This window comes from Hipposideros armiger, unplaced genomic scaffold (genome assembly GCF_001890085.2).
Source record: "Hipposideros armiger isolate ML-2016 unplaced genomic scaffold, ASM189008v1 scaffold_195, whole genome shotgun sequence".
In the NCBI taxonomy this organism is placed as follows: domain Eukaryota; kingdom Metazoa; phylum Chordata; class Mammalia; order Chiroptera; family Hipposideridae; genus Hipposideros; species Hipposideros armiger.
Window position 1 is genome coordinate 2404614 of NW_017731545.1, and position 23520 is coordinate 2428133.

A 23520-nucleotide genomic window follows, 5' to 3' on the forward strand; every position below is an offset into this window, starting at 1 on the left:
ACAAAGGTCACTCTGCTTGTTTCCCAGTGTGAGGGGAAAACGGGACTGTGCACAAAGGTTATACTAAAAAAAAACAGTAAATAAAAATGAAAATTTTCAACCCACTCACCCTACTCACCCTGTGTCAAATTGGAAAACAAACTCATGGTAGGTGACAAACACCCAGTTTTCTGAGACAGTACAGAATTTTGGAATATTATTTTATTAAAGTCATGCATAAAGTGACTTGGTTTTAGAGCTTTGGGGGAAAAATTGTCAACTATGTGTCTCAATTTTTATTTGTAAAACCAAAGGTTGTAATGATAGTTCCATGGAGACAGAAAGATGAGAGAGATAGAAAGAGAGAGAGAGAGAGAGTGAGAGAGAGAGAGAGAATATGATGAAGACAGATAGTGAGTAGACCTGAATTGTAATTCTGGCATCCTGGCTCAGTCACTTAGCAGTGGTAGCATTAGAATTTGAGGCAAATTCCTTCCCTCAAGTGTAATGGGGGAACATTGATAAAAGGAGTTTCCCTGGGTGCAAGGAAGATGCCTAATATGGCCTGGCATGTAGAACGGGCTCAATGCATAATTCCTACTTGGTAGTGTCCTTGTGGCTGCTATGGTTACGAGCCCCCTCTTCCCATGTTTGCTGCAGATGGGCCTCTGGCCCTTACATTTTTTTTTTTTAATTGGGGAATTGGGGGGATGGGAATAGCGCTGGGGAATTGGGGAAGGGGAACAGACAAGTTGCTGTCGTTTTGGTCTTCAGTCTAGTTGTGGAGGACGTTGCTTCACTGGCCCAAGTTGGCACCATCATTGCGCTCTTCCCGGGTGAGGCAGATCAGTCGCCGGCTTCTGGACGGCCGCTCACTGCGGCTGCTGGCCGCTCACGCTGGCTGCTGGCTACATACGGTAGCCCATGGCAACCCGCTCTGGCCCTTACATTTTGAGCTTATCCTTATGAGAAATCACTATTCTGCCAGTAAAGGAAATGGCCTGGAGCCCTATTCTCAGATATTGAGAACCCGACTCACTGTGTGTTTACTCAAGCGAGAGGGTTCAAACTGCTTCTTCTAATGGTTGCAGAGAAGGGCTGAAGCTTTGTCAGCTGAGCATTTGTGATCTGGCTGGCTGGGAATGAATAAATAAACTTCTGCCAACACAAAGTGCCAACACATTTGTAAATTCCTTAGAGCAGCCTCCTGTTTTCTCCATAATGGCATGCATCCCCACCCTACCCTTCAAATAATCATATCTGTGTTGTTATTTAGCAGAAGCTTGAGTTTTAAGGCTTACATGCTGTCCTTTCCCTTATGGGCACTTTCTCAATAGCAGTCTTAACTCAAGCTCTCCATGCCTTGCAGGGAAGCCCGTGGCCCCCACCAGCCTGGCCTAGAGAGGCTGGAGTGGGTCCCACCAAGCTGAGTGTGGCCAGCGCCTATTTTAGCAGTTTGCAGAAAGAGCCACTCCAGCAGAATACAAAACAGAGGGGACAACAGCTCCTTTTTGCATATTGACACTCCCATAGAAGTAGAGCCCCGTGGAAAACTTGGCCTATTTGTATAACATCCTGTTCCTGAAGGGCCAGAATTCATGGGTGGAGAGGTACTTTAAAACAAACAAAGAGCCACTCCTGAAAAATGTGCTAAGTTTGAAAAGAGATCAATTCAAATCCCTGTGTCCTCAGAAGATATTGTCAAGTGTGTTTCCTGTCTACCCATCAGAGGTGGCATATGTTTCTCCAAGATTTTTGAGTCCCAACTGGCTCCCAATGTGGATGCCCACAGCTCAGCCCCACTGGCTGCTCCAGTGGGATCACATATTTCAACGCACAGCACACCTTGGCTGTGCAGAGTAAAAGGAGCTCCTTTTCTTATCTAATTTTGATCGTGAACCTCTTCCTACCCATGAGAGAGAAAAAAACAATTAACTTTTAATTTCACCCATCTGATCAATTCATTTTCTTATGGAGCGATGCTCAGTCATTCAGATTCCCGCCCGCCCCCCCCCCCCCAAGCCTGAGGATCTTTCCCAGAATACTTTGCGATATGGCTTTTGGAAATTTAGGAGGGAGATTTGGAGTCCTTGGAGGTGGTATTCTCCTGCTTCTTCCTGGAGCAATGGCCCTTTGTATCCCTCGTTCCTGGAGATCTTGCTGGCCTTCGGGGCAGCAGTCTGTGGCTAGAAGACTAAAGGTCTGCCCCCTGCCCACAGGGAGCATCAGCATCTTGTGGCTGATCAGAGTTCACCTTGGCTCTCCCTGATTGCAGACCATCAAACCCTGCCAAATCCTCCAGTAGACTGCTGCCTGAGCAGCAGCCCAGCCTCCCTGGAGGCATTACCTCTTCCCACTTAGCAGGCCATCCAGATACTTAAGCTCTCAATGCACAGGACCCATGAGGAGCCTGGGAAAACTATACCTTAGGGCCCTCCTCACCAAAGGTACTCAGCTGAGACCCTGACACAGTGTATGAGTACTAACAGTTTATTTGGATGTGACACTGGAAACACCAGCAGGGAGTGAGAAAGTTTACAAGGAAGGGACAAGCCAATAGAGCTTGCATTATCAAGCAAATTGCCACCACCCACCTCAACTCAGAGATATACATAATGTAGAACCTGCCTCAGAGTTATGGGCATGTTAATTACTTATAAAGTTAATTGTGATGATTACATGAAATATGCATGCAAAGCAATTAGCACAGAGCCCAGCACATAATGAGGGATCAGTAGATGTAAGCACACCTTGCTCACCCACAAGCCCTCCTACCCCTAAACTGCTTGTCAGCTTTTCCCATGGCTTCCTGATTCTTAGTTTTTCTCTTGTGTCCTTGACCACTTCTTTCTGTTCCTCACCCACTTTTATTTTTACTCCCTGAACTGAAAGTAGGTATTTCCCAAGGTCCAGCTTGAGTTTTCTGCTCTTTTTCTAAGTGAATTCATCTATATGCAAAATTAATAGAAAAAAATCCTCAAACCCCTTCAAATGTTGATGCATGAAGATCTCCTTGGGGTATATACGAAATCATACAGTATGGGGTATATACGAAATCACAGAGTCTGGCTTCTTTCACTTAGCTTAATGCATTTGAGATTCATCCATATTGTTGTAGATATCAGTAGTTCCTTTTTTGTTTTTCAAGGCACATTTAATTTAATATCAAGAGTGCAATACAAAAGGCCCAAATACAATGAAGGAACACGTTCCCCCATTAACACCAACGACAATTCTCTTTCATCATATGCCTGTTGAATGGAATGGGGATTTAATAAATTTCACTACTAAAGAAAAATAATGCAGTGAGTCTCATTATAGCCAATATCCTTATACAATCTAGTTGTGAAATGAATATTTATAATCCTTCAAACAGTTTAAACCTGAAGCTTGATACCACACCTTCATGTTGTACAGTCCTCAATAAGATTATTTATTACAGTATTTGCAACCATTCAGAAAACAAACCATTGATTAAAACCACATTGATTTAAGGCTTGATCAAGTAATATAGAGCCCCAAACTAAATGGTTAAATATATGAACTACTTGTACTGACATCTATTAGTTGATTCTCTCATAGCTATTAAGTTGTTTCTTAGGAAATAAATCCTTTAAAGGCAAAATTCACCCCATTTGAGTTTTGACCCAGAAGTTCAACAATAATCACAAGACCACAATCATATTGGCAAAATGGATATATAGTGTCTCTAAGTCACTATACTCAAGGTTAAGAGCGATGCATTCCATTTTTACATTTTACTGGAATTTTACATGTTCAATTCATGATTTTATATCTCTAGGTTTTCATTCCTCCAAATTGTCTGAAGACACAGTGTGCCACAGACTTAAGACTTCTGTTTCTCCCTCTATTTTCTTCAAACAGGAACATTTCTCAAGTGTCTGCATGTTCTAGAAGGGGAATTTTTTGGAGGTGGCCACTTCTTCGGAATAGTCCGATGCCATCAGGCCTCTGAAGCAAGGGGAGGGGGAAGAGAAAAAAGCTGAAACACAAGGTTCATCTGCTAAGTTTTACATTAACCATTACAAGCTGGATAGTATAAGAATGTGGCGTTTTTGGGCTCAAAAAGTCTGAGTCTTGGTGTGGAAATGAGTACTTGGCTGTCCCACCACAGCTTTCTTGAAGTGGGACTGTCAGGGAAGTCTTGACTGGGGAGTATGATTTGTTTACCTATCAGGCATAAACCTCCAGGCACTCAGTTCATTTTGGGCTTGTTCTAGTTTGTCTTTTTAGTCTGTTCCAGTTCACCTTTCATTTTTAGGAAAAACAAGTTGATGGCTGGGTCTACCATTATTGATCTTAGTTGGGCCTCACTAGGCTGCTGGACTTGCTTGAGGTACTGGATTTGAGTAGTACACTCTTGCATCTCTTGCTCCTTGGTTGCTAGTCACATTACAAGGATGTTTTCCCTGCGTGCAGGCTCTTGCTGTTGTTGCTTTAGTTTTTCTTCTGACTCCCTTAAGCCAATTACATCATTAGAGTTAAGATCTGTGTACTTGCCCTCCAAAGCTTGCACATATGCTTCATTCTGTTTCCATCTTAGAATTAATTCATCTCGTGCCATAACTTTCAAGTCTGTTTCACTCAGTCGAACCTTTTTGGGAAGAGGTTCCTCGTTGGTCTTCTTCAATCCTACCAGTGGTCTCCCAATGGGGATGCAACCACCAGGCCGCAACTGGACCCCACCACAGGGAGGAAAGGCGAAAGGACAGTGCCTGATCGGGTGCCTCGAAGCGATGAGAAAGGGGCTGCACTTTGGGCCGCCAGAGCCTCAGTAGTTCCTTTTAATTGTTCAAATGTGTTGCCTAATTGGGCTGTTATTTATGTAACACTGTTTTAAGAAATAAAATAAAATTTTGGAAACATAGAAGCCAAACTCACAACAATGAGCTCTGGGAGGATAGAGGGAACCAGGGTTGGAGAAGGGGATTATTAAAGGTTTAGCTTTATTTGTAATATTATTGTTTTAAATGTGGATTTCTGTCTTACATGTGCAATTTAAAATTCTATTTACAAAGGCAGTAGATGAAGTTGATAACTGCATTAGTTGTGTAAGAGAATACCCCTATTCTTAAATAATATACAATAAAGCATTTAGGGGTAAAAGTTTATTATGTATACAACTTACCTTTGGAAGATTTAGGAAGGAGAGAGAGAGAGAGAGAGAGAGAGAGGGAGAGAGAATAGATTGGAAAATCCTGATATCAGCTGAAGAGGAAAGGAAGGAGCCTTCTAACTGATTAAAAGCTTGCAGCTAGCTGTTAGACGTTCTTTACATGTAGGCTGATAATTGAGAGAAACAGAGCTGAGAAAGGCTGGATGATGGAGGTCAGATGTGCAATAAGAGAGCCCACCTGAAAACTAAAAATAAATAAATTAATTAATTAATGCAAAAGCTGGTATCTTGGGGCTCCCCATACTATCCCTGTACCATCTGTTATCCTACCCTGCCATTTTACCCTTGCCTCGTAACAGTAAAAAAACAAACTCAAGGTGACACAAGAATAAAGGTGGGTACCACATCTGCATTGGTGCAGGATTTCAACTCTGAACAGGGATTTACCCTGTAATGTTACCTCATCTAACTTCCCACCCCACCTTTAGGCTTTTCTAGAAGTGTTACCTTAGATTCAGCCTGTGTGATATTCAGCTTCCTTCCCAAGCTAATTTTCTTTCACTATGTCCTTCTTCTCTCAATGGCTCCAAAATTTTCAAAATCCAGTGTGTCACTTCTACTCTATCCTTTCTCCTTTTCTTCTTGATTGAAACTTTCACTCAAGTCCATCTCTTCTGCCTTTAAAATTTCCTCTGAGTCATCTCTTTCATTTCAGCATCTACCAACCTAAATAATGGAGTCATTACTGTTTAAACTGACCTTTTCTTCCCTCTGGTCTCTCTCTGTCCTTTGCTTCCTACACACTGCCATAAATAATTTCAACTCCCCTCCTCTCTTCTCTAGAGCCCACAGCAACTTCCCATTGTCCATCTCATTAGTCTGCTTCTTAGTCATCTATAGTTTAATTTCCCATATCCAAAAGTCTCTACCCTATAGATTTTTTCTTCAAATTGTCTTATGTCCATCCATTTTTCATCATTTTCATTACAGTCCCCTTGATCCTAGTACACATCATCCATGAGCCCAATAACCTCTGGCCTTCTTGATTTTAGTTTCTATTCTACACTACATTCCTCCACTGCACTAATCTTGCTTAAACATCACTTCACCAGGTCACACCTCTGCTCAAGAATGCACAGTGGTTTACCACTTCTTATCACATCAAGTCTAAACTACTTTGCTTTACTGTTATCATCTGGCTCTACATCCCAGTTTTCCCACCCAACCCCACCTTTTTCCTCTTCCAAGCCAAGTTTCCCCCTCCCTCTTGATTCTGTATGCTTAGTCTTAATTGTACAGCTTTGCTCAGATTCATCATCCTCTGTTCAATCAAAATCTGCTTAACTTGGGCCGGCCGAGTGGCGCGATGGTTAAGAACTGGCTTGGGACGCCAGAGGGCCCCGGTTCGGATCCCACATATGAGGGCCAGTGACACTGCCCTCCACAGCTAAGATGCTGAACAACAGCTCAACCTGGAGCTGGGCTGCCGTGAGTCGCCGGCGACGGCGTAGGCTGCAGCCCCTGCGTCACTGGGTTGCCATGGGCTACCGTGTGTAGCCAGCAGCCAGCGTGAGTGGCCAGCAGCCGCTGTGAGCGGCCGTCCAGAAGCCGGTGACTGATCTGCCTCTCCCGGGAAGAGCGCAATGATGGTGCCAACTTGGGCCAGTGAAGCAACGTCCTCCACATCTAGACTGAAGAACAAAACGACAGCAACTTGTGTGTTCCCCTTCCCCCAATTCCCCAGCGCTGTTCCCATCCCCCCAATTCCCCAATAAAAAATCTTTAAAAAAAAAAATCCGTTTAACTTGTTAAGATCTACAGACTCTTTCATGGTGATCTATCCACTTCCATCCCATGCTCTGTCAATGTTAGAACCAGAGTGTTGGGGCAGCAAATCTGATTCTACATGCTGGGACTAAGGGTCCATGAAACCCCACAGAGGCAACTGGGCATCAGTGTTCTAAACATAGGTCTGAGAGAGACCCCATTACACTAAGGATAGTTCTGTGGAGCTGAGTGCAGGACAGTCAAGCCTAGTCGTCCATGGCAGACGACTTTCAATCCCTGGCAAGATGCAGGAATCCTGAATTTGGAATGCACGCAGAAGTCATAGGTTTAGTTCACACAAGGGAAGAACAGATGGGTAGAAGATGAAGACAGGGGACTGGTAGCAGAGCTGGTAGCCATGACTTTGGCAGGCTGACCAACACAAAGGTTTTGGATTCACCATTCATGTCTTGTGCATTTGCTTGAGTTCTATGGCAGACAGTCTACAATGATGGCCACCATAAATTCCATCTCTCACCTTTATGTACATGTCATTCTGCCATTGAAAGATGGTCTTTATTTCTCCTCCCTTGCACTTGGGTTGGCCTTGTGACTATTTTGGTCAATAGACTATGATGGAAAATGATGTTCTCAGACTTTTGAGCCTGAGCCTTAAGAGGCCAGGCAGTTTCCACTTCCTGCGTCTTGGAACATAGTCACCATGCTGTGAGGTTTCCAAGCCACATGGAGGAGAACCAAGACACTCAGTCTATGGGCCCAGCTCAGCCCCAACCAACAGCTAGCACCAACCACCAGCCATGTGAGTTCTCCATTGTGGAATTCCAGCCAGTCAAGCTCTTACAAAGTTGACGAGAATTTTAGCCAACATCACATGGAGCAGAAGAACCACCCAACTGAGTCAAGTCAACCCACAGAATCGAAAAGATAATAAAATGATTGTTGTCTAAGTTTGAAGTGTCTTGTTTCTGGCAATATATAACTGAAACATACTCTCAATAAAATTCTTGGCATCTAATGAAAACTTTCTTTATCCATCATTCATTACACCTAATATTCTGAGAATCCAGAAGGCAAAGGGCTTGGTGTGCCCAGTTCCTCAACAACTTAGGTTCGTATTGAAAATTCTCTTTTTTGCTAGGTGTAGTATAGATAATCTCATCTATCAACTGGTTATATTCCCTTTAGCAGTTTATTTTAAATGATATTTAATAGTTCTCTATTTTATCAGCAAACCTCATATCCTCCAAAAGCAAGCTCATATTTATATCTTTTTCCCTCTCCCATTGCTTATTACAAAGTAAATATTGGCGAATTGAAAGTTCATTTCCAAATATTACTTCATGCATATGGGATTGTCTTTTACGTCTGGCTCAGGTGACCAGGAGACAACATTTACCTTAATTCAGCTTTATGTGTAATAGGTTAAGCATTTAAAGCTTCCTTAAAAGAAAAGACACAAAGACACAAACACATATTCAAAATATAAAAAATTTGTCAAGACAAATTTGAAAGAAAACAAGATAATTTTTATTCAGAATGGCTAGTGACATAGGAGGCAAAACCTGATTCAGAAAAGCATCTTGACTTATTTCTAATGGCAGCATACATATTAATAAAAGCTTTAAACACCGAATGGATTTTTCAGTGCTGTATTTTTTCTTTTGCTCATTTGCCTAATGTTGGGGTTCAAGTTTGAAATAAGGCCATATGCAATACAGATGAGGCCATCAAGATTTCACAGATTTCTCTGAGGACATTTAAATTCCCTCAAATGCTGCCTTTTCTAGAACCCAAATATAACTAGTAGGTTATTATATTGCCAATATGGGAGTGTTCAAACTTTTGGTTCATGGAGGTGTGATATGGTGACTGAGAGGGATAAGGACTGAGATATAAAGAACAGTGATCAACTTAATCTAAACATACTGCAACTGTTTATGAGATACGGGATAAGCAGTTTCTGCAACAATAAAAATCAGCATACTCTTGAACTTATGAATTATAATTAGGGATGGCTGAACCTGTTTGGTCAAAGAACTAGCCCAAATACTTGCCAAATCTTTAAGCCAAAACCTAATGCTTTGCTGGGGATCTTCTCTACTCACTATAAGAATTAAGGCATTGCTCCTGATGGCCCTAAAGTCTTAGAAAATCAAAACCAGCCTCTATGGGTCCTTAGCACTTAAGGAGATATCAGATTAAATTAAAATGGGGATTTACGTGATAGTAAGGACATCTCAAACAGGCCCTAGTCTAGCCTGAAAAAAGCAACTAGAGTATACAGAGATCCATATTCTTGGACTTCTGCATCCAGGGAATTTCACTGGTAGAATTCGGGTCACATACAACATAAGAGGGATTAAAGAAGGTAAGAAGTGGTTTGTGAAGGTCATAAGTATGCTTTGGGTCAAGATGGCCTATGGCAGGCTTCTGGAAACCAACATTGTAATCTAGGGTAAGTAAGCCACTTACTCCCTTTAGCTTGTTTTCACTTCTATAAAAGTAGAAAATGATGATGATATCTGTTCTGCTTACCTCACAGAATGGTATAAAGATCAACTGAGATAATATATGATAAAACATGTTGGAAACAAAGTTTGAAACACTATAAAAAATAAGATTTCAGGTACAATACCAACATGGAGATGCATAAACAAGAAGGGAAACATTGAACCAGCATGTAAATCAAATGATTGGATGAATAAATGAATGAATACATAAATGTGTGATTGATGTCATGATAAGTATATAGTAATGTGAGCCACGGAAACTTATGTATGATTGCAAGGGAAACTTGACATGTAAACTATATCTCTTGAATAGTTGAAAAGGCTTTATTGAGGAATTGGGATATGGGGGCCTGAAGGAAGGAAAGAAGGAAGGAAGTGGGGATAAATGGAGAAAGGAAGGGCGGGAGGCACATCAGATTTGCTGAAATGTGGGAGACATTCCAAGTACTATATTAAAAAATAAGGACAATATGGTGGGAAGAATCACAGAACAGGCTGAGAAACAGAAGGTAACAAAATGTTGTGCCAATTGTGAGCAACCAGATGCTTTTCATACTTTATCTCATTTAAGCCTCACAAAGTACCCTATCAGGAAAGTATTATGATCCCCATTTTATGAAGGACAAAACTGAGTCTCAGAGTGCCTTATCTGGTTCAAGGCTACATATAAGTAGATGTAACTACTAAAAATTCAAGTCTTTCTGAGACTATAACTTATGTTCTTTCTCTTATGCCTTGGATCAGTATTTATAAAGTAATGGGAGGTTCCAAAAGTCCAGTGGGGGTGGGAGTGAAGTGGAATGGTTGGATGAGGTGGGAGAAATATGGTCTGAGCAAATGGTAGAGAAAATTATTCCTTCCTTATAGCCTTATTTTGGTTTTGAATAACCTAATTTCCTTCCAAGTATTTTAACATAAATCATAGAATTGTCTAGGTTTTATATTTTTCTCTCTCTCAGCAAAAAAAAAAAGAGAGAGAGAGAGAAGATAATTAACTTCAGGCTAACCTGCCCTTTTCAAACACATAAGGAATGACCTTTTAGCTCTCTCCTTCTTCTCCACCCAAATGACCACTTCTGGAAATATACACGTTACCACAGCCAGAGTTGCCGCACGACCAGAATTACAGGACAATCAACAATAGGAAATGATATTGCAAATACAATTGAGAGCATAATACACATGCGAGCCTTGTCAAATTCCTCTTACAAAACTTCCTCTTACAAATATCCTCTCATAACTGTGGTGTGAACCATCGGTCAAAGTATTTCATCAGGGCTGAAATAGAGAGCCCCCTGGTCCTCATTATAATTAATTGGCTGTAATAGAAACTTTAAACAATGCGGTTGGTGATGTAATTCTAACACAGGCTTCCTTTGATGAAATCTATGAGCTGCAGGAAACGCCTCGGTGGGAAGGATCCATGCAGCAGTCACACGGGATAGACTGAAACGACCAGTGTGTTGCTCCACCTGTATGCCAACTATTTTGCTGCATCCCTGTTCTAAAGAGAACTCAATTAAGAACTGGTTTCCAACAATGAACCTTTCAAAAAGTACATGATATAATTTCACTCAAGTCTTCAAACCAAGCTTTTAGGACACAAGGGACCTCTCCCTGAGATTTCTCTAGATCTGGTGTTTGGAGCCCTTGGTGACCACCAACATTGAATGTTCTTTTTTTTCCTCTCCTTTCTTTCTGATCAGAAGCTGGGCTGTTAAAGGAGACATTCTCACTATTGTAGGAGTTCAACAGGCTGCATTTGAATCCCAGCTTTGCCACTCCCTGATTACTTTATTCACAATGTACTTTCACCTCTTTAAGTAGAAGTTCCTCATTCTCACAATGGGGGTGATTAAAGAATAGGAGCTCAAGCAATTCTTGAACTCTACTGGGACCTACAATCCATAGATATTTGCTGTTCCTCAACCCCCCCACCCCTCGCCCACACCTTTCCTTTTCTCTTAGCCCAGCTTAAATGCCACAGCCAATTAGCATAATCACTCCCCTGCATAGACCCTCAACTCCTTTGCCCCTCACTCTTATTAGTTTTCTCTTGGCAATACTGTAACCCTGATTAAGTTCAATGCCCCACCTACTTTGTATTTGCATCCAGGTCACTGAATGTGGATGGACAACAGCATAACCATACTAACTGGTTTTCCATTAAATTCGTGATTATGAACTTCAAGTGGGCCCCTAATGTTGCTTGGTAAGCCCATGTATTGCCCCAGTCCATTTACTCTCCCATTAAGAATATGGAAGAATGCAGACAAGAACTTGCTCTTCTTCCCACCACCATATTTACCCAATTCCCTGCATCTGTGCCAGTGGACTCTGCCTTCCTTTCTGTAACTAAGAATAAACTTGTCTGTGTTCCAGCTAAGGCCACTCCCTTCTACCTGCATTGCAGGGTCATAAACCCTAGGCCCTCTTATCTCTCATGGAAGTGGCTCCAGTAATTCTCTCTCCTCCCTTCTGCATCATCCATTTCTCCCACTTTACTGGCTTGCTCCCATCAACACACATACTGTTACCTCTCCCATATCAACCAAAGTCTCTCTCCTGACCCCTCTTTCCTCTCCAGATACTGCCCCATTTCCTAAATCTACTTTGTAGCAAAACTCCTTGAAAGAGTTGTTATTACTGGCTACTTTCAACTCAATTCCCATTTTTCCCTAAATTCATTCCATTTCAGCTCTGCCCTCACCACTTTTCAGTGTCTCCAGTGCTTTTACATTATTAATCCAGTGGATAGTCCTCAGACATCATCTTATTTTACCTACAGCAGCCTTTGACACAAGTGAGAACTTGTTTCTCTTTGAAACTCTGTATTTACTTGGTGTTCCTGTTACTAGCACAGCATAACAAATTATCTCAAAACTTGATAACTTAAAACAATGAACGCACTTATTTTGCTCAAGAATCTACCACTTGGACAAGAAAAGTGGGGACAACTCATTTCTTCTTCACTCTGTGTTAGCTAGGACAACTGGAAGGCCGAAGGCTAGAGTCATCTGAGGTGTCTGATCTGGGAAGACCTAGGGGCTGGAACACTTGGGCTCCTTGGGTACCTCTCTCTGTCTCTGTCTCTTTGTCTATTGTTTTCCCAGCATGGCAGCATCAATATCAGGGTAGAGATTTCTTACCTTCTCATGCCTCTCAAGGCACGTGCCCTAAGAGAGACAATGCTAGGCAAAAGCTGTACCACCTTGTTTTTTTACCCTCTCACCTTGGAAATCGTACAGTTTCACTTTTGCTGTAGTTACAGCAAAAGGCCCCACCTTTCAATGGAGTGGTGTTAACATTACATTGTTAGGGAGATAGTGCTGAGGCCATCTATAGAAAATATAATCCACCACAATTGGCTTTTAGGGCATGCCATTCTCTTGGGCTTTTCTCCTGTCTCAATGGCAGCTTCTTCTTACCCTGCTTCACTGATTCCTCTTCATCTTTTCTACTCCTTAAATTTGCAATCCATAGAACTCTGTCCTGGGGCTTCTCTTTTTTATTTTCTTCTCCTCTTGGTCATCTCCAAGAGTCTCATAGCTTTACATATCACCTATATTCTAATGACCAAATTTATACGTCCAGACTGAAACTCTCTCATGAGCTGCCTACTCAGTACCTCTTCTTGGATGACTAAAAGGCATCTCAAACTTAATGTATAGTCAATAATGTTGCAACACCTATATATAATGTCAAGTGGGTACTAGACTAACAGGAGTGATCACTGCATAAATTATATAAATGTCTAACCACCATGCTGTACACCTGAAACTAATGCAAAATAATATTGAATATCAACAATAACTGAAAAAAATAATTAAAGATTGTTTATATTGTTAAACAATAACAAAACAGAATACTGACTGGATCTTCCCACCCAAATTCGCTCCTTAGTTTTTCCCATGCAGCTAATGGTAACTCCATCCTTCCATTTGATCATGCTCAAACCCAATCTTTGACTTCCCTTCTTCTGTCACACCCTCCACCAATTCATAACAAACACTGTTGGGTTTGCCTTCACAACACATCCAGGATCTGACCATGTTTTACATCGTACTTCTACTGTCCTGGTCCAAGCCACCTATATTACCTCTGACAATTATTAGCTGTCTTTGGCTTGATAGTAGAATTCTCCCTTTGTTGCTGCTGTGCATTAATGTCATAATTTTAAGTCAAGTTGAGAACAACTTGGAAAACATGACTGTATGGCATATACATCTCAGAACTGTTCCTATTGCCTTGATTTGCATCTCATTTCCAGTCTCTAAGATGCTCCTTACTTGTAGCAAAGTGAACAACAGCATCCCTCATCTTGTGTGTTAAGCCTGTCATAGCAAGAAACGAGACCGGGATGGGGGTCAGAGGTTGTATCCTGTGTGAGCAGAACCGAGATACTCTATTGCAAGAATTTTTAACCAAATTCTGAGCATGAACCTATGTGAAAATCTGGTAGAAGCCACAGACACCATCCCCCAAAAATGCATGTACAACATAGGAAAAGAACTTGAGGAAATCCATGGTGGAACTCTGCCATCCATTCCTGAATTTCTATGTCCAAAGTCCTTGGGTAAAGACCCGGTTCCATAAAGACCCAGAACCACGTTCCATTTATTGGGTCAATCATCTCCATGCTCTGTCATCACTATTACCTTATTCTTATGGCCTGGGGACAAGAACTGTCCTCCGAATTATCAAAAACCCACTCTTCAGAAAAATAGTTTGTAGTAATTAATAACCCAACTAATTAGTTGTGTTTTAATCCTTAAATTGTGAGAAAAAAGTATTATGGTGAAAAGAATTACCCTGTTTTTATGTCCTACTTTTAGACATGCTACATCTGTTGTAATCTCAGAGACATAGCAAGTACTTGATTGGTCAATTATTTTTAAATGCATTTATAAAAATAGAAGTTGAATTATTTGCACTAACAGTTATCCAATTATTTCTCTGTTATTCCAGGGAGATTTTAAAAGAAACTGCACAAGTAAAACTTTTCTTTAATGTAAGAAATTATAAATGTGATTGTTGAATAAGGTCGCCTGGGCTTAAAGCTCAAATTAGTAGCCAATCACTTATACTAAGGAATACTATGAATTCATGATCACTCCTCTGAGTGAATGTTTGGCTGTAGTCCTCCAAAAGGTTTGAATTATTTTTCACCATTACACTTGCAATTATGCACATGGAGTGAAAAATAGGCAAGAGAGATCTTTATTGCACATAATTTAAATGCATGAGAAATGAGGATTTGTCTTATATTTCAACTAGCTATGCTGTTTTGTAATAATAATACTTTATAATAACACTGGACTGGTAAGAATTTGATTGGAAAGATTTATATGTATGCTCCCAACCTGCCAGAGGTCAAATAGGTAGGTAGCTTATGGTTTCAACAGTTTTGCACTAACAGCCATTTTGAGGTTATATACAATCTACCCTTGAATTGTGTAGATTTTGGTGATAACATTAAGCTGACAGCCCAAAGGGGATGAATGTGTAAAAGGGAGTGTGGAGGAGTTAGAAGTGCTGAATTCTTACAAGAGTGAAAAGAGAGTGGAGAAAAAGCAATAATGGTGAACAGACTGCAGCTCCTGAGCCTCTTGAAATCTCAATAATGAAGCAGCATTTGTGAAAACCAAGTTGGAGATGACAGAGTAGGGGTTTTGGTCATGTCTTAGTTCAGGTTCCTTAGAAGCAAACCCTAAGATGAAGATTTAGATGAAAGTGATTGACAAAAGAAATACTGGACTTTTATAGTTTCACATCCAGCAATTACAGGAGAGGAGTAACTTCCCAACTCTGCAGGCTGTATGCACATTTGGGCAAAATGCTTCCAGTGGCTAAGAACATGCCTCCAAAGAAGAGCTGTATGTCAGGGTGCTGGAAGGAAATATACACCAAAGTTTGGGAGTTGGTGGGGAGTGGTGAGGATTGCACATAAACACAGTGAAAGGCATGGAAGTAAATCTAGGCAGAGTGCCAACAGTGTTTGCCATAGGTCACTTTAACCCCTGGGAACCTAACCTTGTGGCTTAGAAAGATGGGGACTTGCCCAATCCATGTGGTGGAATTCATCCAGAAATGACCACGAGCAAGAATTTTTATGATCTCTATGGACAGAATAAGCTGCTTAGCTCTAGATTCTATGATATGAATTTTATCAGTCACTTCCTTGTTTTGTTGTATGTATGAGCTTTATCTAGTGCCAGGACTCTAGGGCAGAAGTTAAAAAAATAAGCTGGAAACAGTAATTGTGCGTGTAATTGAAAATAAACATAAAACTGTCAAGCATGCTCTGTGTATAGGATTTATTAACAAGTGTTCTTGGTTCACTGGTAATTTAGGGGCTTGACACATCTTTTCTTTTAAATGGATTGCTGCAAAAGAAATGACAATAATTATAATGTCAAGATTAATTTAATAATTTGTCAACATTTATTTCCATCCAACAACCAGCAGAACAGAACAACAAATAGATTCATTTTTGACAATACAATTGATGTTTTCCAGAAAACTAAAAATCTTTGAAAACATTTAAAGAAAAATGTTTATCAACCTTTTCTTCACAAGATAACATCTAAACAAACACATATAAGCAAATATTATGGGACAATTATTTGTAATTAGATATGGATATTATGGACAATAAAGTAATTAAAATATGTGACATCACAGAATATTTTATATGACCCAAATCATTGATATCAAATATCAAACAGTAATAGTAACAGTAAGACTACTGGATAGGGAAATAAATCATGTTTAGTAAAGATTATGCCTCTTCATTATTATTCATTCTGAGAGACTCATATAAAATAAATTGGTTTATTAATCACCTAAATCATTTGTTTTATAAATAAAGGTCAAACTATTTGTGGATTGTCTTTCTTTGTTTTTATAGCCCCTAACATATTACAGAATAACTCTAAATTATAGATGGATTATTTGCAAAATAGTATTCTTAGACTACCACTGTGTGCCAGGTGTTTTGTACTCAATTAAAACACTTTTTATTTTATTTATTTATAGCTATAACATATACAATAACAGGTAAAAATAGCAAGTATACAGCTTGATAAATTTTACATATGTTTACACCCATGAAACCACCAAAATATAGAATTTTTCAAGCACCTAGACAAAATTCTCTTGGGTCCTCTCCTATAACCCCCAAAAGTAGCCACCATTCTGACTTCTATCAGTATAGATCAGCTTTGTCTGTTTTTGAACTTCATACACATAGAATCCTATAGTACACAGCCTTTTTCTATTTGAATACTTTTTCCTAACATTATATCTGTGAAATCCATCCATGTTGTTGTTTTTCTCCATTGTTTAACTATACAATTTTCTCTTAGAGAACTCGGGCTATTTTTTACATTAGAAAAAATTAGAGAGTTGAAACTGCTAAAATTTCATGCCTTGATTGATATGCTCTAAAAATCCCACCATCACAAGTTGTCAAAGAAATGTAATATTTTGCAATACTATAACAATTTTGAATAATTCTATCTGTAATTTTAGTAGTGTTCTTTATTCATCATTTTTTAAGTCAGATTGCATTTCCACTTCTAAAGTTGAAGACAGATAAAAAGCTATATGGCTAAATAAAATTTTCATCACATAAATTCATTGACTTGCCTGAGGCTGTAAATGCCAATTTAACTTTAGTCTCATTTAATAAACAACTTCATAAGTTGATGTCTGAACAGCTATTTCTCACCAGCAACTCCAATACAGTTGATAAAAGGATAAGATATCCACCTTAGATGGTTGAAAGGTATTCATCTGTTCTGAAGCAGAGAAAGACCTAAGGTCCTCCTAAGGTTCTTTATAAATGAAAGTGACCTCAGGATCCAGGGCAAAGAGCTGCATGCACAGATAAGAGAAACAAGAGCAGTAAGCAAGGTTACCCAAGGTCGTCTGCAATCTGGAGGGGAGTTGGCTGGTGCAGTTGGCCCTCTGGGTTTCCCTTTGGCCCTCTATCTGTTAGACAACACTTCCTGGTATTGAATTTCTCTGGATGGCATGACTTGTAACAAAAACACTCCAATAGGCTGCAGAAATTAAGCCTATCACACAGAATATGTAATAAGTAGGTAATAAATGGTAGAACCCTAATTCAAGTTAGCTTAAGCAAAGCTTACATACGTGCATACATGAGGTTTCTTTAGGGGAGATACCTAGAAGTGAAACTGCTGGGTCATAGGATGTGCATGTTTTAAGTTTTAATAGCTACTGTTAAATTTCGCAGTGATATTTTTAATAATTCTGCTCCCTCCTCCCTTCACATTTTGTTAGCATATACAGCTGGACCTCTGTCTTACTGTCTCCTCAGTGGCTTTAAAGCCACCCTATGCTTTATGTCACATTATTATCCCCAAAGGGCCTGCCCTGCATCTAGACTGCTTTCTGCTGGAAAAGGTGGAGTTTCTGAAATCCAGAGTAGCTACATCATTTATTTCTTACTGGAGCACTTGTTTAATGAAGCAGGAAATATTTATATCTTGCAATATAAGATTTACCCAGGAGAGGTTTTTAATTGAGATCTTATTCTACCTAGAAATTTAGGGCATGGTCTACAAACTCAAATGTCAATGGGGGCAGTATAGCACAATAGGAAGTGGTTAAGGACCTATGGAGACCTGGCCAGCTCATCCTGATAAAGATGGCAGCAGCTCCTCAATGAGTAACACAACAATTTTCACAAAACACAATCTTGGGATGGAAAGGAAATTTACAGACAGTTTAGGGAAACCTCCCCGTTACAGAAGAGGATCGTGAGGCTCAGGGAGGTTATTTCTCATATCAAAGACACAGAGCTAGTAGTGATAGAGCCCAAGGCTTTTGGTACTGTGTTCCTCCCAACACCCTAGAGCAGCGGTTCTCAACCTTCCTAATGCCGGGACCCCTTAATACAGTTCCTCATGTTGTGGTGACCCCCAACCATAAAATTTTTTTCGTTGCTACTCTATAACTGTAATTTTGCTACTGTTATGAATCGTAATGTAAATATCTTTTTGTTTTCCGATGGTCTTAGGTGACCCTTGTGAAAGGGTCGCTCGACCCCCAAAAGGGTCGCGACCCACAGGTTGAGAACCACTGCCCTAGAGTATCCATGTGTGCTGATTAACCTGTTTGTTCCACCTCCATCCTCCGCAGGTCTATTCTGCTCTCCTGCTCTATGCCTTTGGGTTGCCCCACTGCGGCTCCCTTGTTTTCTGGATTTAGGTTGGACTTGGCCAATGGCAGGCACCAGCAAAAGAGAGACAGGCAGGGAAGACAGGAGAGAGATTGAAGTATCTCTTCTCCATTCCCTCTCTGCTCTGGTCTGTATTTCCTGGCAGTGGCTGTATTTATCCACAACTATGGCTTCTGCCAGGATGCCCTCCTCCATGGAGCAGTTCTCACTGGGTTTCTGGAACACTTCTCCTTCCCTTTGCCTCTTTAGGTCTGGGGTAATAATGGCTCCTCACTGCTATGGGTACCTGGGTGCTTCTCTGTCCCCTGGTAAACCTGCCTGCACCACTGTAGAAGTCTCTTCAATAATCCTTCAAAGTGAGATTTTTTCCCACCAGGAAACGAATGTTCATTTGTGTCTGTATGCCTGAATGAAAAGTTAAGTGAGGGTGAAAAATTAGTTTTATATTTTTATTTTTTAATGGACAATGTTTTTTCTATTCATTTTATATTGCACAAGTAAACACTCTCTGAAAATAATAAAAATCTATCCCCCAAGGTATATCTAAATTGTCAATGAACATATGAGACAAGCTCAATTTAATTAGTCATCAGGAAAATGCAAATTACAGCCACCATCAGAATGGCTAAAATGAAAAACATAGGTAATGCCAAGTGTTGGTGAGGTTGTGGAACAACTGGAATTCTGATGTATTGCTGGTGGGAGTGTAAATTGACAAAACACCACTTTGCAAAACACTTTGGCAGTATCAAATAAAGCTGAACACATACATTCTCTAGGATCCAGCAAGTGTGCTCTAAGCATACTCATTAAAAGTGAAAATACATGTGCATCGAAAGACATATGTATACACCAGAATGCTCGTTCACAGCAGAACTATTTGTAACAGCCAAAACAAAACAACCAAATTCCCAGCAATAATAGAACGAATTGTGATCTGTTTACATTATGGAAGTGCAAATCTCTACAACAATAAAAAAGAATGTTTTACAACTACATGCCAGGGAAGGAAGAAAGGAAGGATAAACCAACGTGGCTTAGAACAGAGCAGGAACTATGCAGCTTCTGTAAGAAGGCAGGGAGATTATTACAACAGGCATATGCCAACTTTCGTTGAGGTCTATTTTCATAAGGATGGAAGCAGAGCCACACAACAGCTACATCAAAGAGAGAGGTCACAGCTGTGAAATGGGATGTAGCAGCTCATCGGAAAGAACACTTCCAACAACCGCTTTAATTAGAGCAGTAATCAGTGATGGGGCCTCATTGTATCTCCCCCTGAATATTGGTGTGGCTTACCCACATTCCAATTTGCAGGACAAAGGCAAAGTAATAAAAGCAAGGCAGGAGCGGGAAGACAAGAGAAATATATTGGAGAATGTAGCTAATGCATTTTTACCAACTAAAAATTAAGAAAAATGTTTGTCAGTGAAGTACTCTCAATAATTTAAATGTTATAAGAAATATAGTAGTATGAACACAAGTGACTAAGGATTACTTATATTTTTAGTCTGCAAGGAAGGGAGGGAGGAAAGAGAAATAGTCATAAAAACCCACAACTGTTATATGGGAGCATCTTACTAGGTGTTAATCTAGAAAATAAAGATTTCATAAATCCAATCATTCTTTAAATGCATTTGGGACACTGGCAACTTGTTTAGTAGATCAAAAAAAAAATATATATATATATATATATTTTAGCTGAGCCATCCTGCCACCTGTTGGCAGCTCAGCAGCAGCTCAGCTCAGGCCAGGCATTGAACCGCTGTTGCTCAGAGCTCACACTCTCGAGGGAGCTCTTAAGCAACTGAGCCACTCAGCCAGCCCTCAAAAATCTTTTGGTAGCATGAATACTCACTCAACAGCTATCATTGTAGTACTACTAGCAGTCTTTTAGGACAACAAGTTTTAAGAAATTCTTATAGAAAAAAATTAAGATCCTGAGTGATTATATATAAATTGCTTCACCAAAAAAATATACATTGAATTATTTGGAAGTAAATGGCAGCCTTTGCATAGGCATATTTGTGGACTTCAGTGTCTTAAACCTTTAATTGAATATTAACTCAGACTTCTTTATAAATCATATTTTTTTACCCCACTTCCTAGCTAAAACACAAATTTTTAATTTCCTCCCTTAATGTTTGTTAGCAGGGATTGTTCATTTATTAAATTTGCAGAGAAGTGTCTGAGGTTGTTAGAAGGGTATTCAAATCATGTGGCAAAACAGATGACCTTTGAAATCCCTGTTTGACTAAATTTCTGAAAGAAGAAAAGCGGAAAGACAATATCATGTATCCTTGTCAATTTAATTTGCTGACTACTAGTGATTACTGCCAGGAAATTGTTATGTTGTTCTCAGGAACCTTGAAAGGGAGAGTGTGACTCAAAAGATTGGCCTCCCAGGAGGGATAAAAGAGCCTTTGAAATAAGACTTGAGTCTCAGCTTCCAGAAACAGGAAACAGAGCAGACCAACTCAGCTGTTCATTCAAACTCTTTGAAACTGTTAATTTTCAGAAGCCAGCCCTTCTTTTGTAGCAAAGAAGTCAGGTAGCTAGGAGTTCAAAACAATTTTGAAAATAAAATACACTCACAGTGATAGCATTCATAAATGATCCTTATAGCACTTTTATTATTTTCATGCTCTTCCAACTATTTTTTTCTTGTTTGTTTTCTTAAAATGTGTATCATTGGAATTGTGGCATGTATTTAATTTTGTGTTTCTTTCATTTTCCCCCAAAGTCTTTCTTAAATAGCTGCATAGTCATCATAGCCATTATTTTAAACGCCTGTGTAAAACTCCATTGAGTGGATTACCAGAATTTATTGCACAGGTGCTCCATTTAGGGAATAGTTTTGGATCTGCCCCACTCTCCACCAGAGAACTTTAGTATAACTGGGCAGAAGGAAATAAATTCCAAAGAAAAGTTCTCATAGAACCAGCTGGGTCTGTCCCTCCCCCACCAATGACTGGAAAATGAATCATAGAGTACCTGTAAATTTCATCACTCCCTTTTAAGGGCTTTGGTGACCATGAAACAAGGAATGAGTGCCCAACATACAGCAGCTCATCAAATGCCTATTTCCCACCTTTTGCTAATTAATGAGAACATTTGATATGCAAATCAGCCTTTATTTATTTATTTGACTTTATTTTTAGTTATAAGATCACAGCAAAATTAAGCAGAAAGCACAGAGATTTCCCATACATTTCCTAGTCCTATGCATCATGGGCTCTCCCAGAATCCCCTACCAAGGTGGTACGTTTGCTATAAATGATGAATCTACACTGATGCATCATCATCACCCAGAGTCCATAGTTTACATCAGGGTTTACTCTTGCTGTTGTACATTCTATGGGTTTGGACAAATGTATAAGGACATATATCCACCATTGTACAATAGTATCATACAGAGTAATTTCAACGCTCTAAAAATCCTTTATGTTCCACCTATTCATCCCTCTCTCCCTGCAACCCCTGGCAAACACCATCTTTTTCCTCTCTTCATAGTTTTGCCTTTCCCAGAATGTTATGTAGTTACAATCAAATAGTATGTAGTCTTTTCAGATTGGCTTCTTTCATCTAGTAATATGCATTTGTTTCTTCCATGTCTTTTCATGGCTTGATAGCTCCTTTCTTTTTCTTTTCTTTTCTTTTCTTTTTTTAAAGATTTTATTGGGGAATTGGGGAAGGGGAACAGTGTTGGGGAGTTGGGGAAGGGGAAAAGCCAAGTTGTTGTCCTTCAATCTTAGTTGTGGAGGATGCAGCTAGCTCAGCTCCAAGTCTAGTCACCATCCGGCCGCCTGTCGGCAACTTGAGGCCACTCAGCTCAAGGTGCTGTGTTCAATCTTAGTTGTGGGTGGACGTAGCCCATCATCCCATGCAGGAATCGAACTGGAAACCTTGTTGTTAAGAGCACACGCTCTAACCACTCAGGCATCTGGCCACCCTTCGGCAGCTCAGGGCAGCTCAGCTCAATGTGCCGTGTTCGATCTTAGTTGAGGATGGGCATAGCCCACCATCCCATGTGGGAGTCGAATCGGCAACCTTGTTGTAGGAGCACGTGCTCTTACCAGCTGAGCCATCCTGCCACCTGTTGGCAGCTCAGTGGCAGCTCAGCTCGGGTTAGCTCACTGGCCCATGTGGGAATTGAACCGGTGACCCTGTTGCTCAGAGCTCGCTATCTTAACCAACTGAGCCACTCAGCTAGCCCCCAATATCTCCTTTCTTTTTAGGGCTGAATAATATTCCATTGTCTGGATGTATCACAGTTTATTTACCCATTCAGTTTATTTAATCATTCAAAATGAAGGACATCGTGGTTGCTTCCAAGTTTATAAAGCTGCTATAAACATCTGTGTGCAGGTTTTATGTGGACCTGCTTTCAACTCTTGGGTAAATATCAAGGAGTGTGATCTCTGGATCATATGGTGAAAGCATATTTAGTGTTGTAAGAAACTGTCAAACTGTCCTCCAAAGTGGCTGCATCATTTTGCATTCCCACCAGCAAATGAGAGTACCTGTTGTTCCACATTCTCACCAGCATTTTGTGTTATCAGTGTTCCGAATTTTGGTCATTTTAATAGGTGTGCAATGGTATCTCGGTTTTTTTAATTTGCATTTCTCTGCTGATAAATGATGTGCAGCATCTTTGTGTATGCTTATTTGCCATTTGTATATCTTCTTTGGAGAAGTGTCTGTTTAGGTCTTTGGCTCATTTTAAAATCAGGTTCAGCCTGCCTTTCACGGTTAGTGTCTCATTTTCTTTGGCCATGTATGTGGACTACAATCACCAAATGCAAAGAAGCTTTTGTGGAATGTGTTCCTGTCTGAAGGAGCCATTGACTCTTTCTGAGTTGCTCCTCTGGCCAGCTGTCAGAAGTCCCTTCCAT

The 23520-nt window shown here is 40.1% G+C and overlaps 1 pseudogene; it reads right to left on the reverse strand.

Annotated features, from left to right (window-relative positions):
• Positions 1-3817: 3817 nt before the first annotated feature.
• Positions 3818-6010, reverse strand: LOC109388415 (pre-mRNA-splicing regulator WTAP-like; annotated as a pseudogene).
• Positions 6011-23520: the final 17510 nt, after the last annotated feature.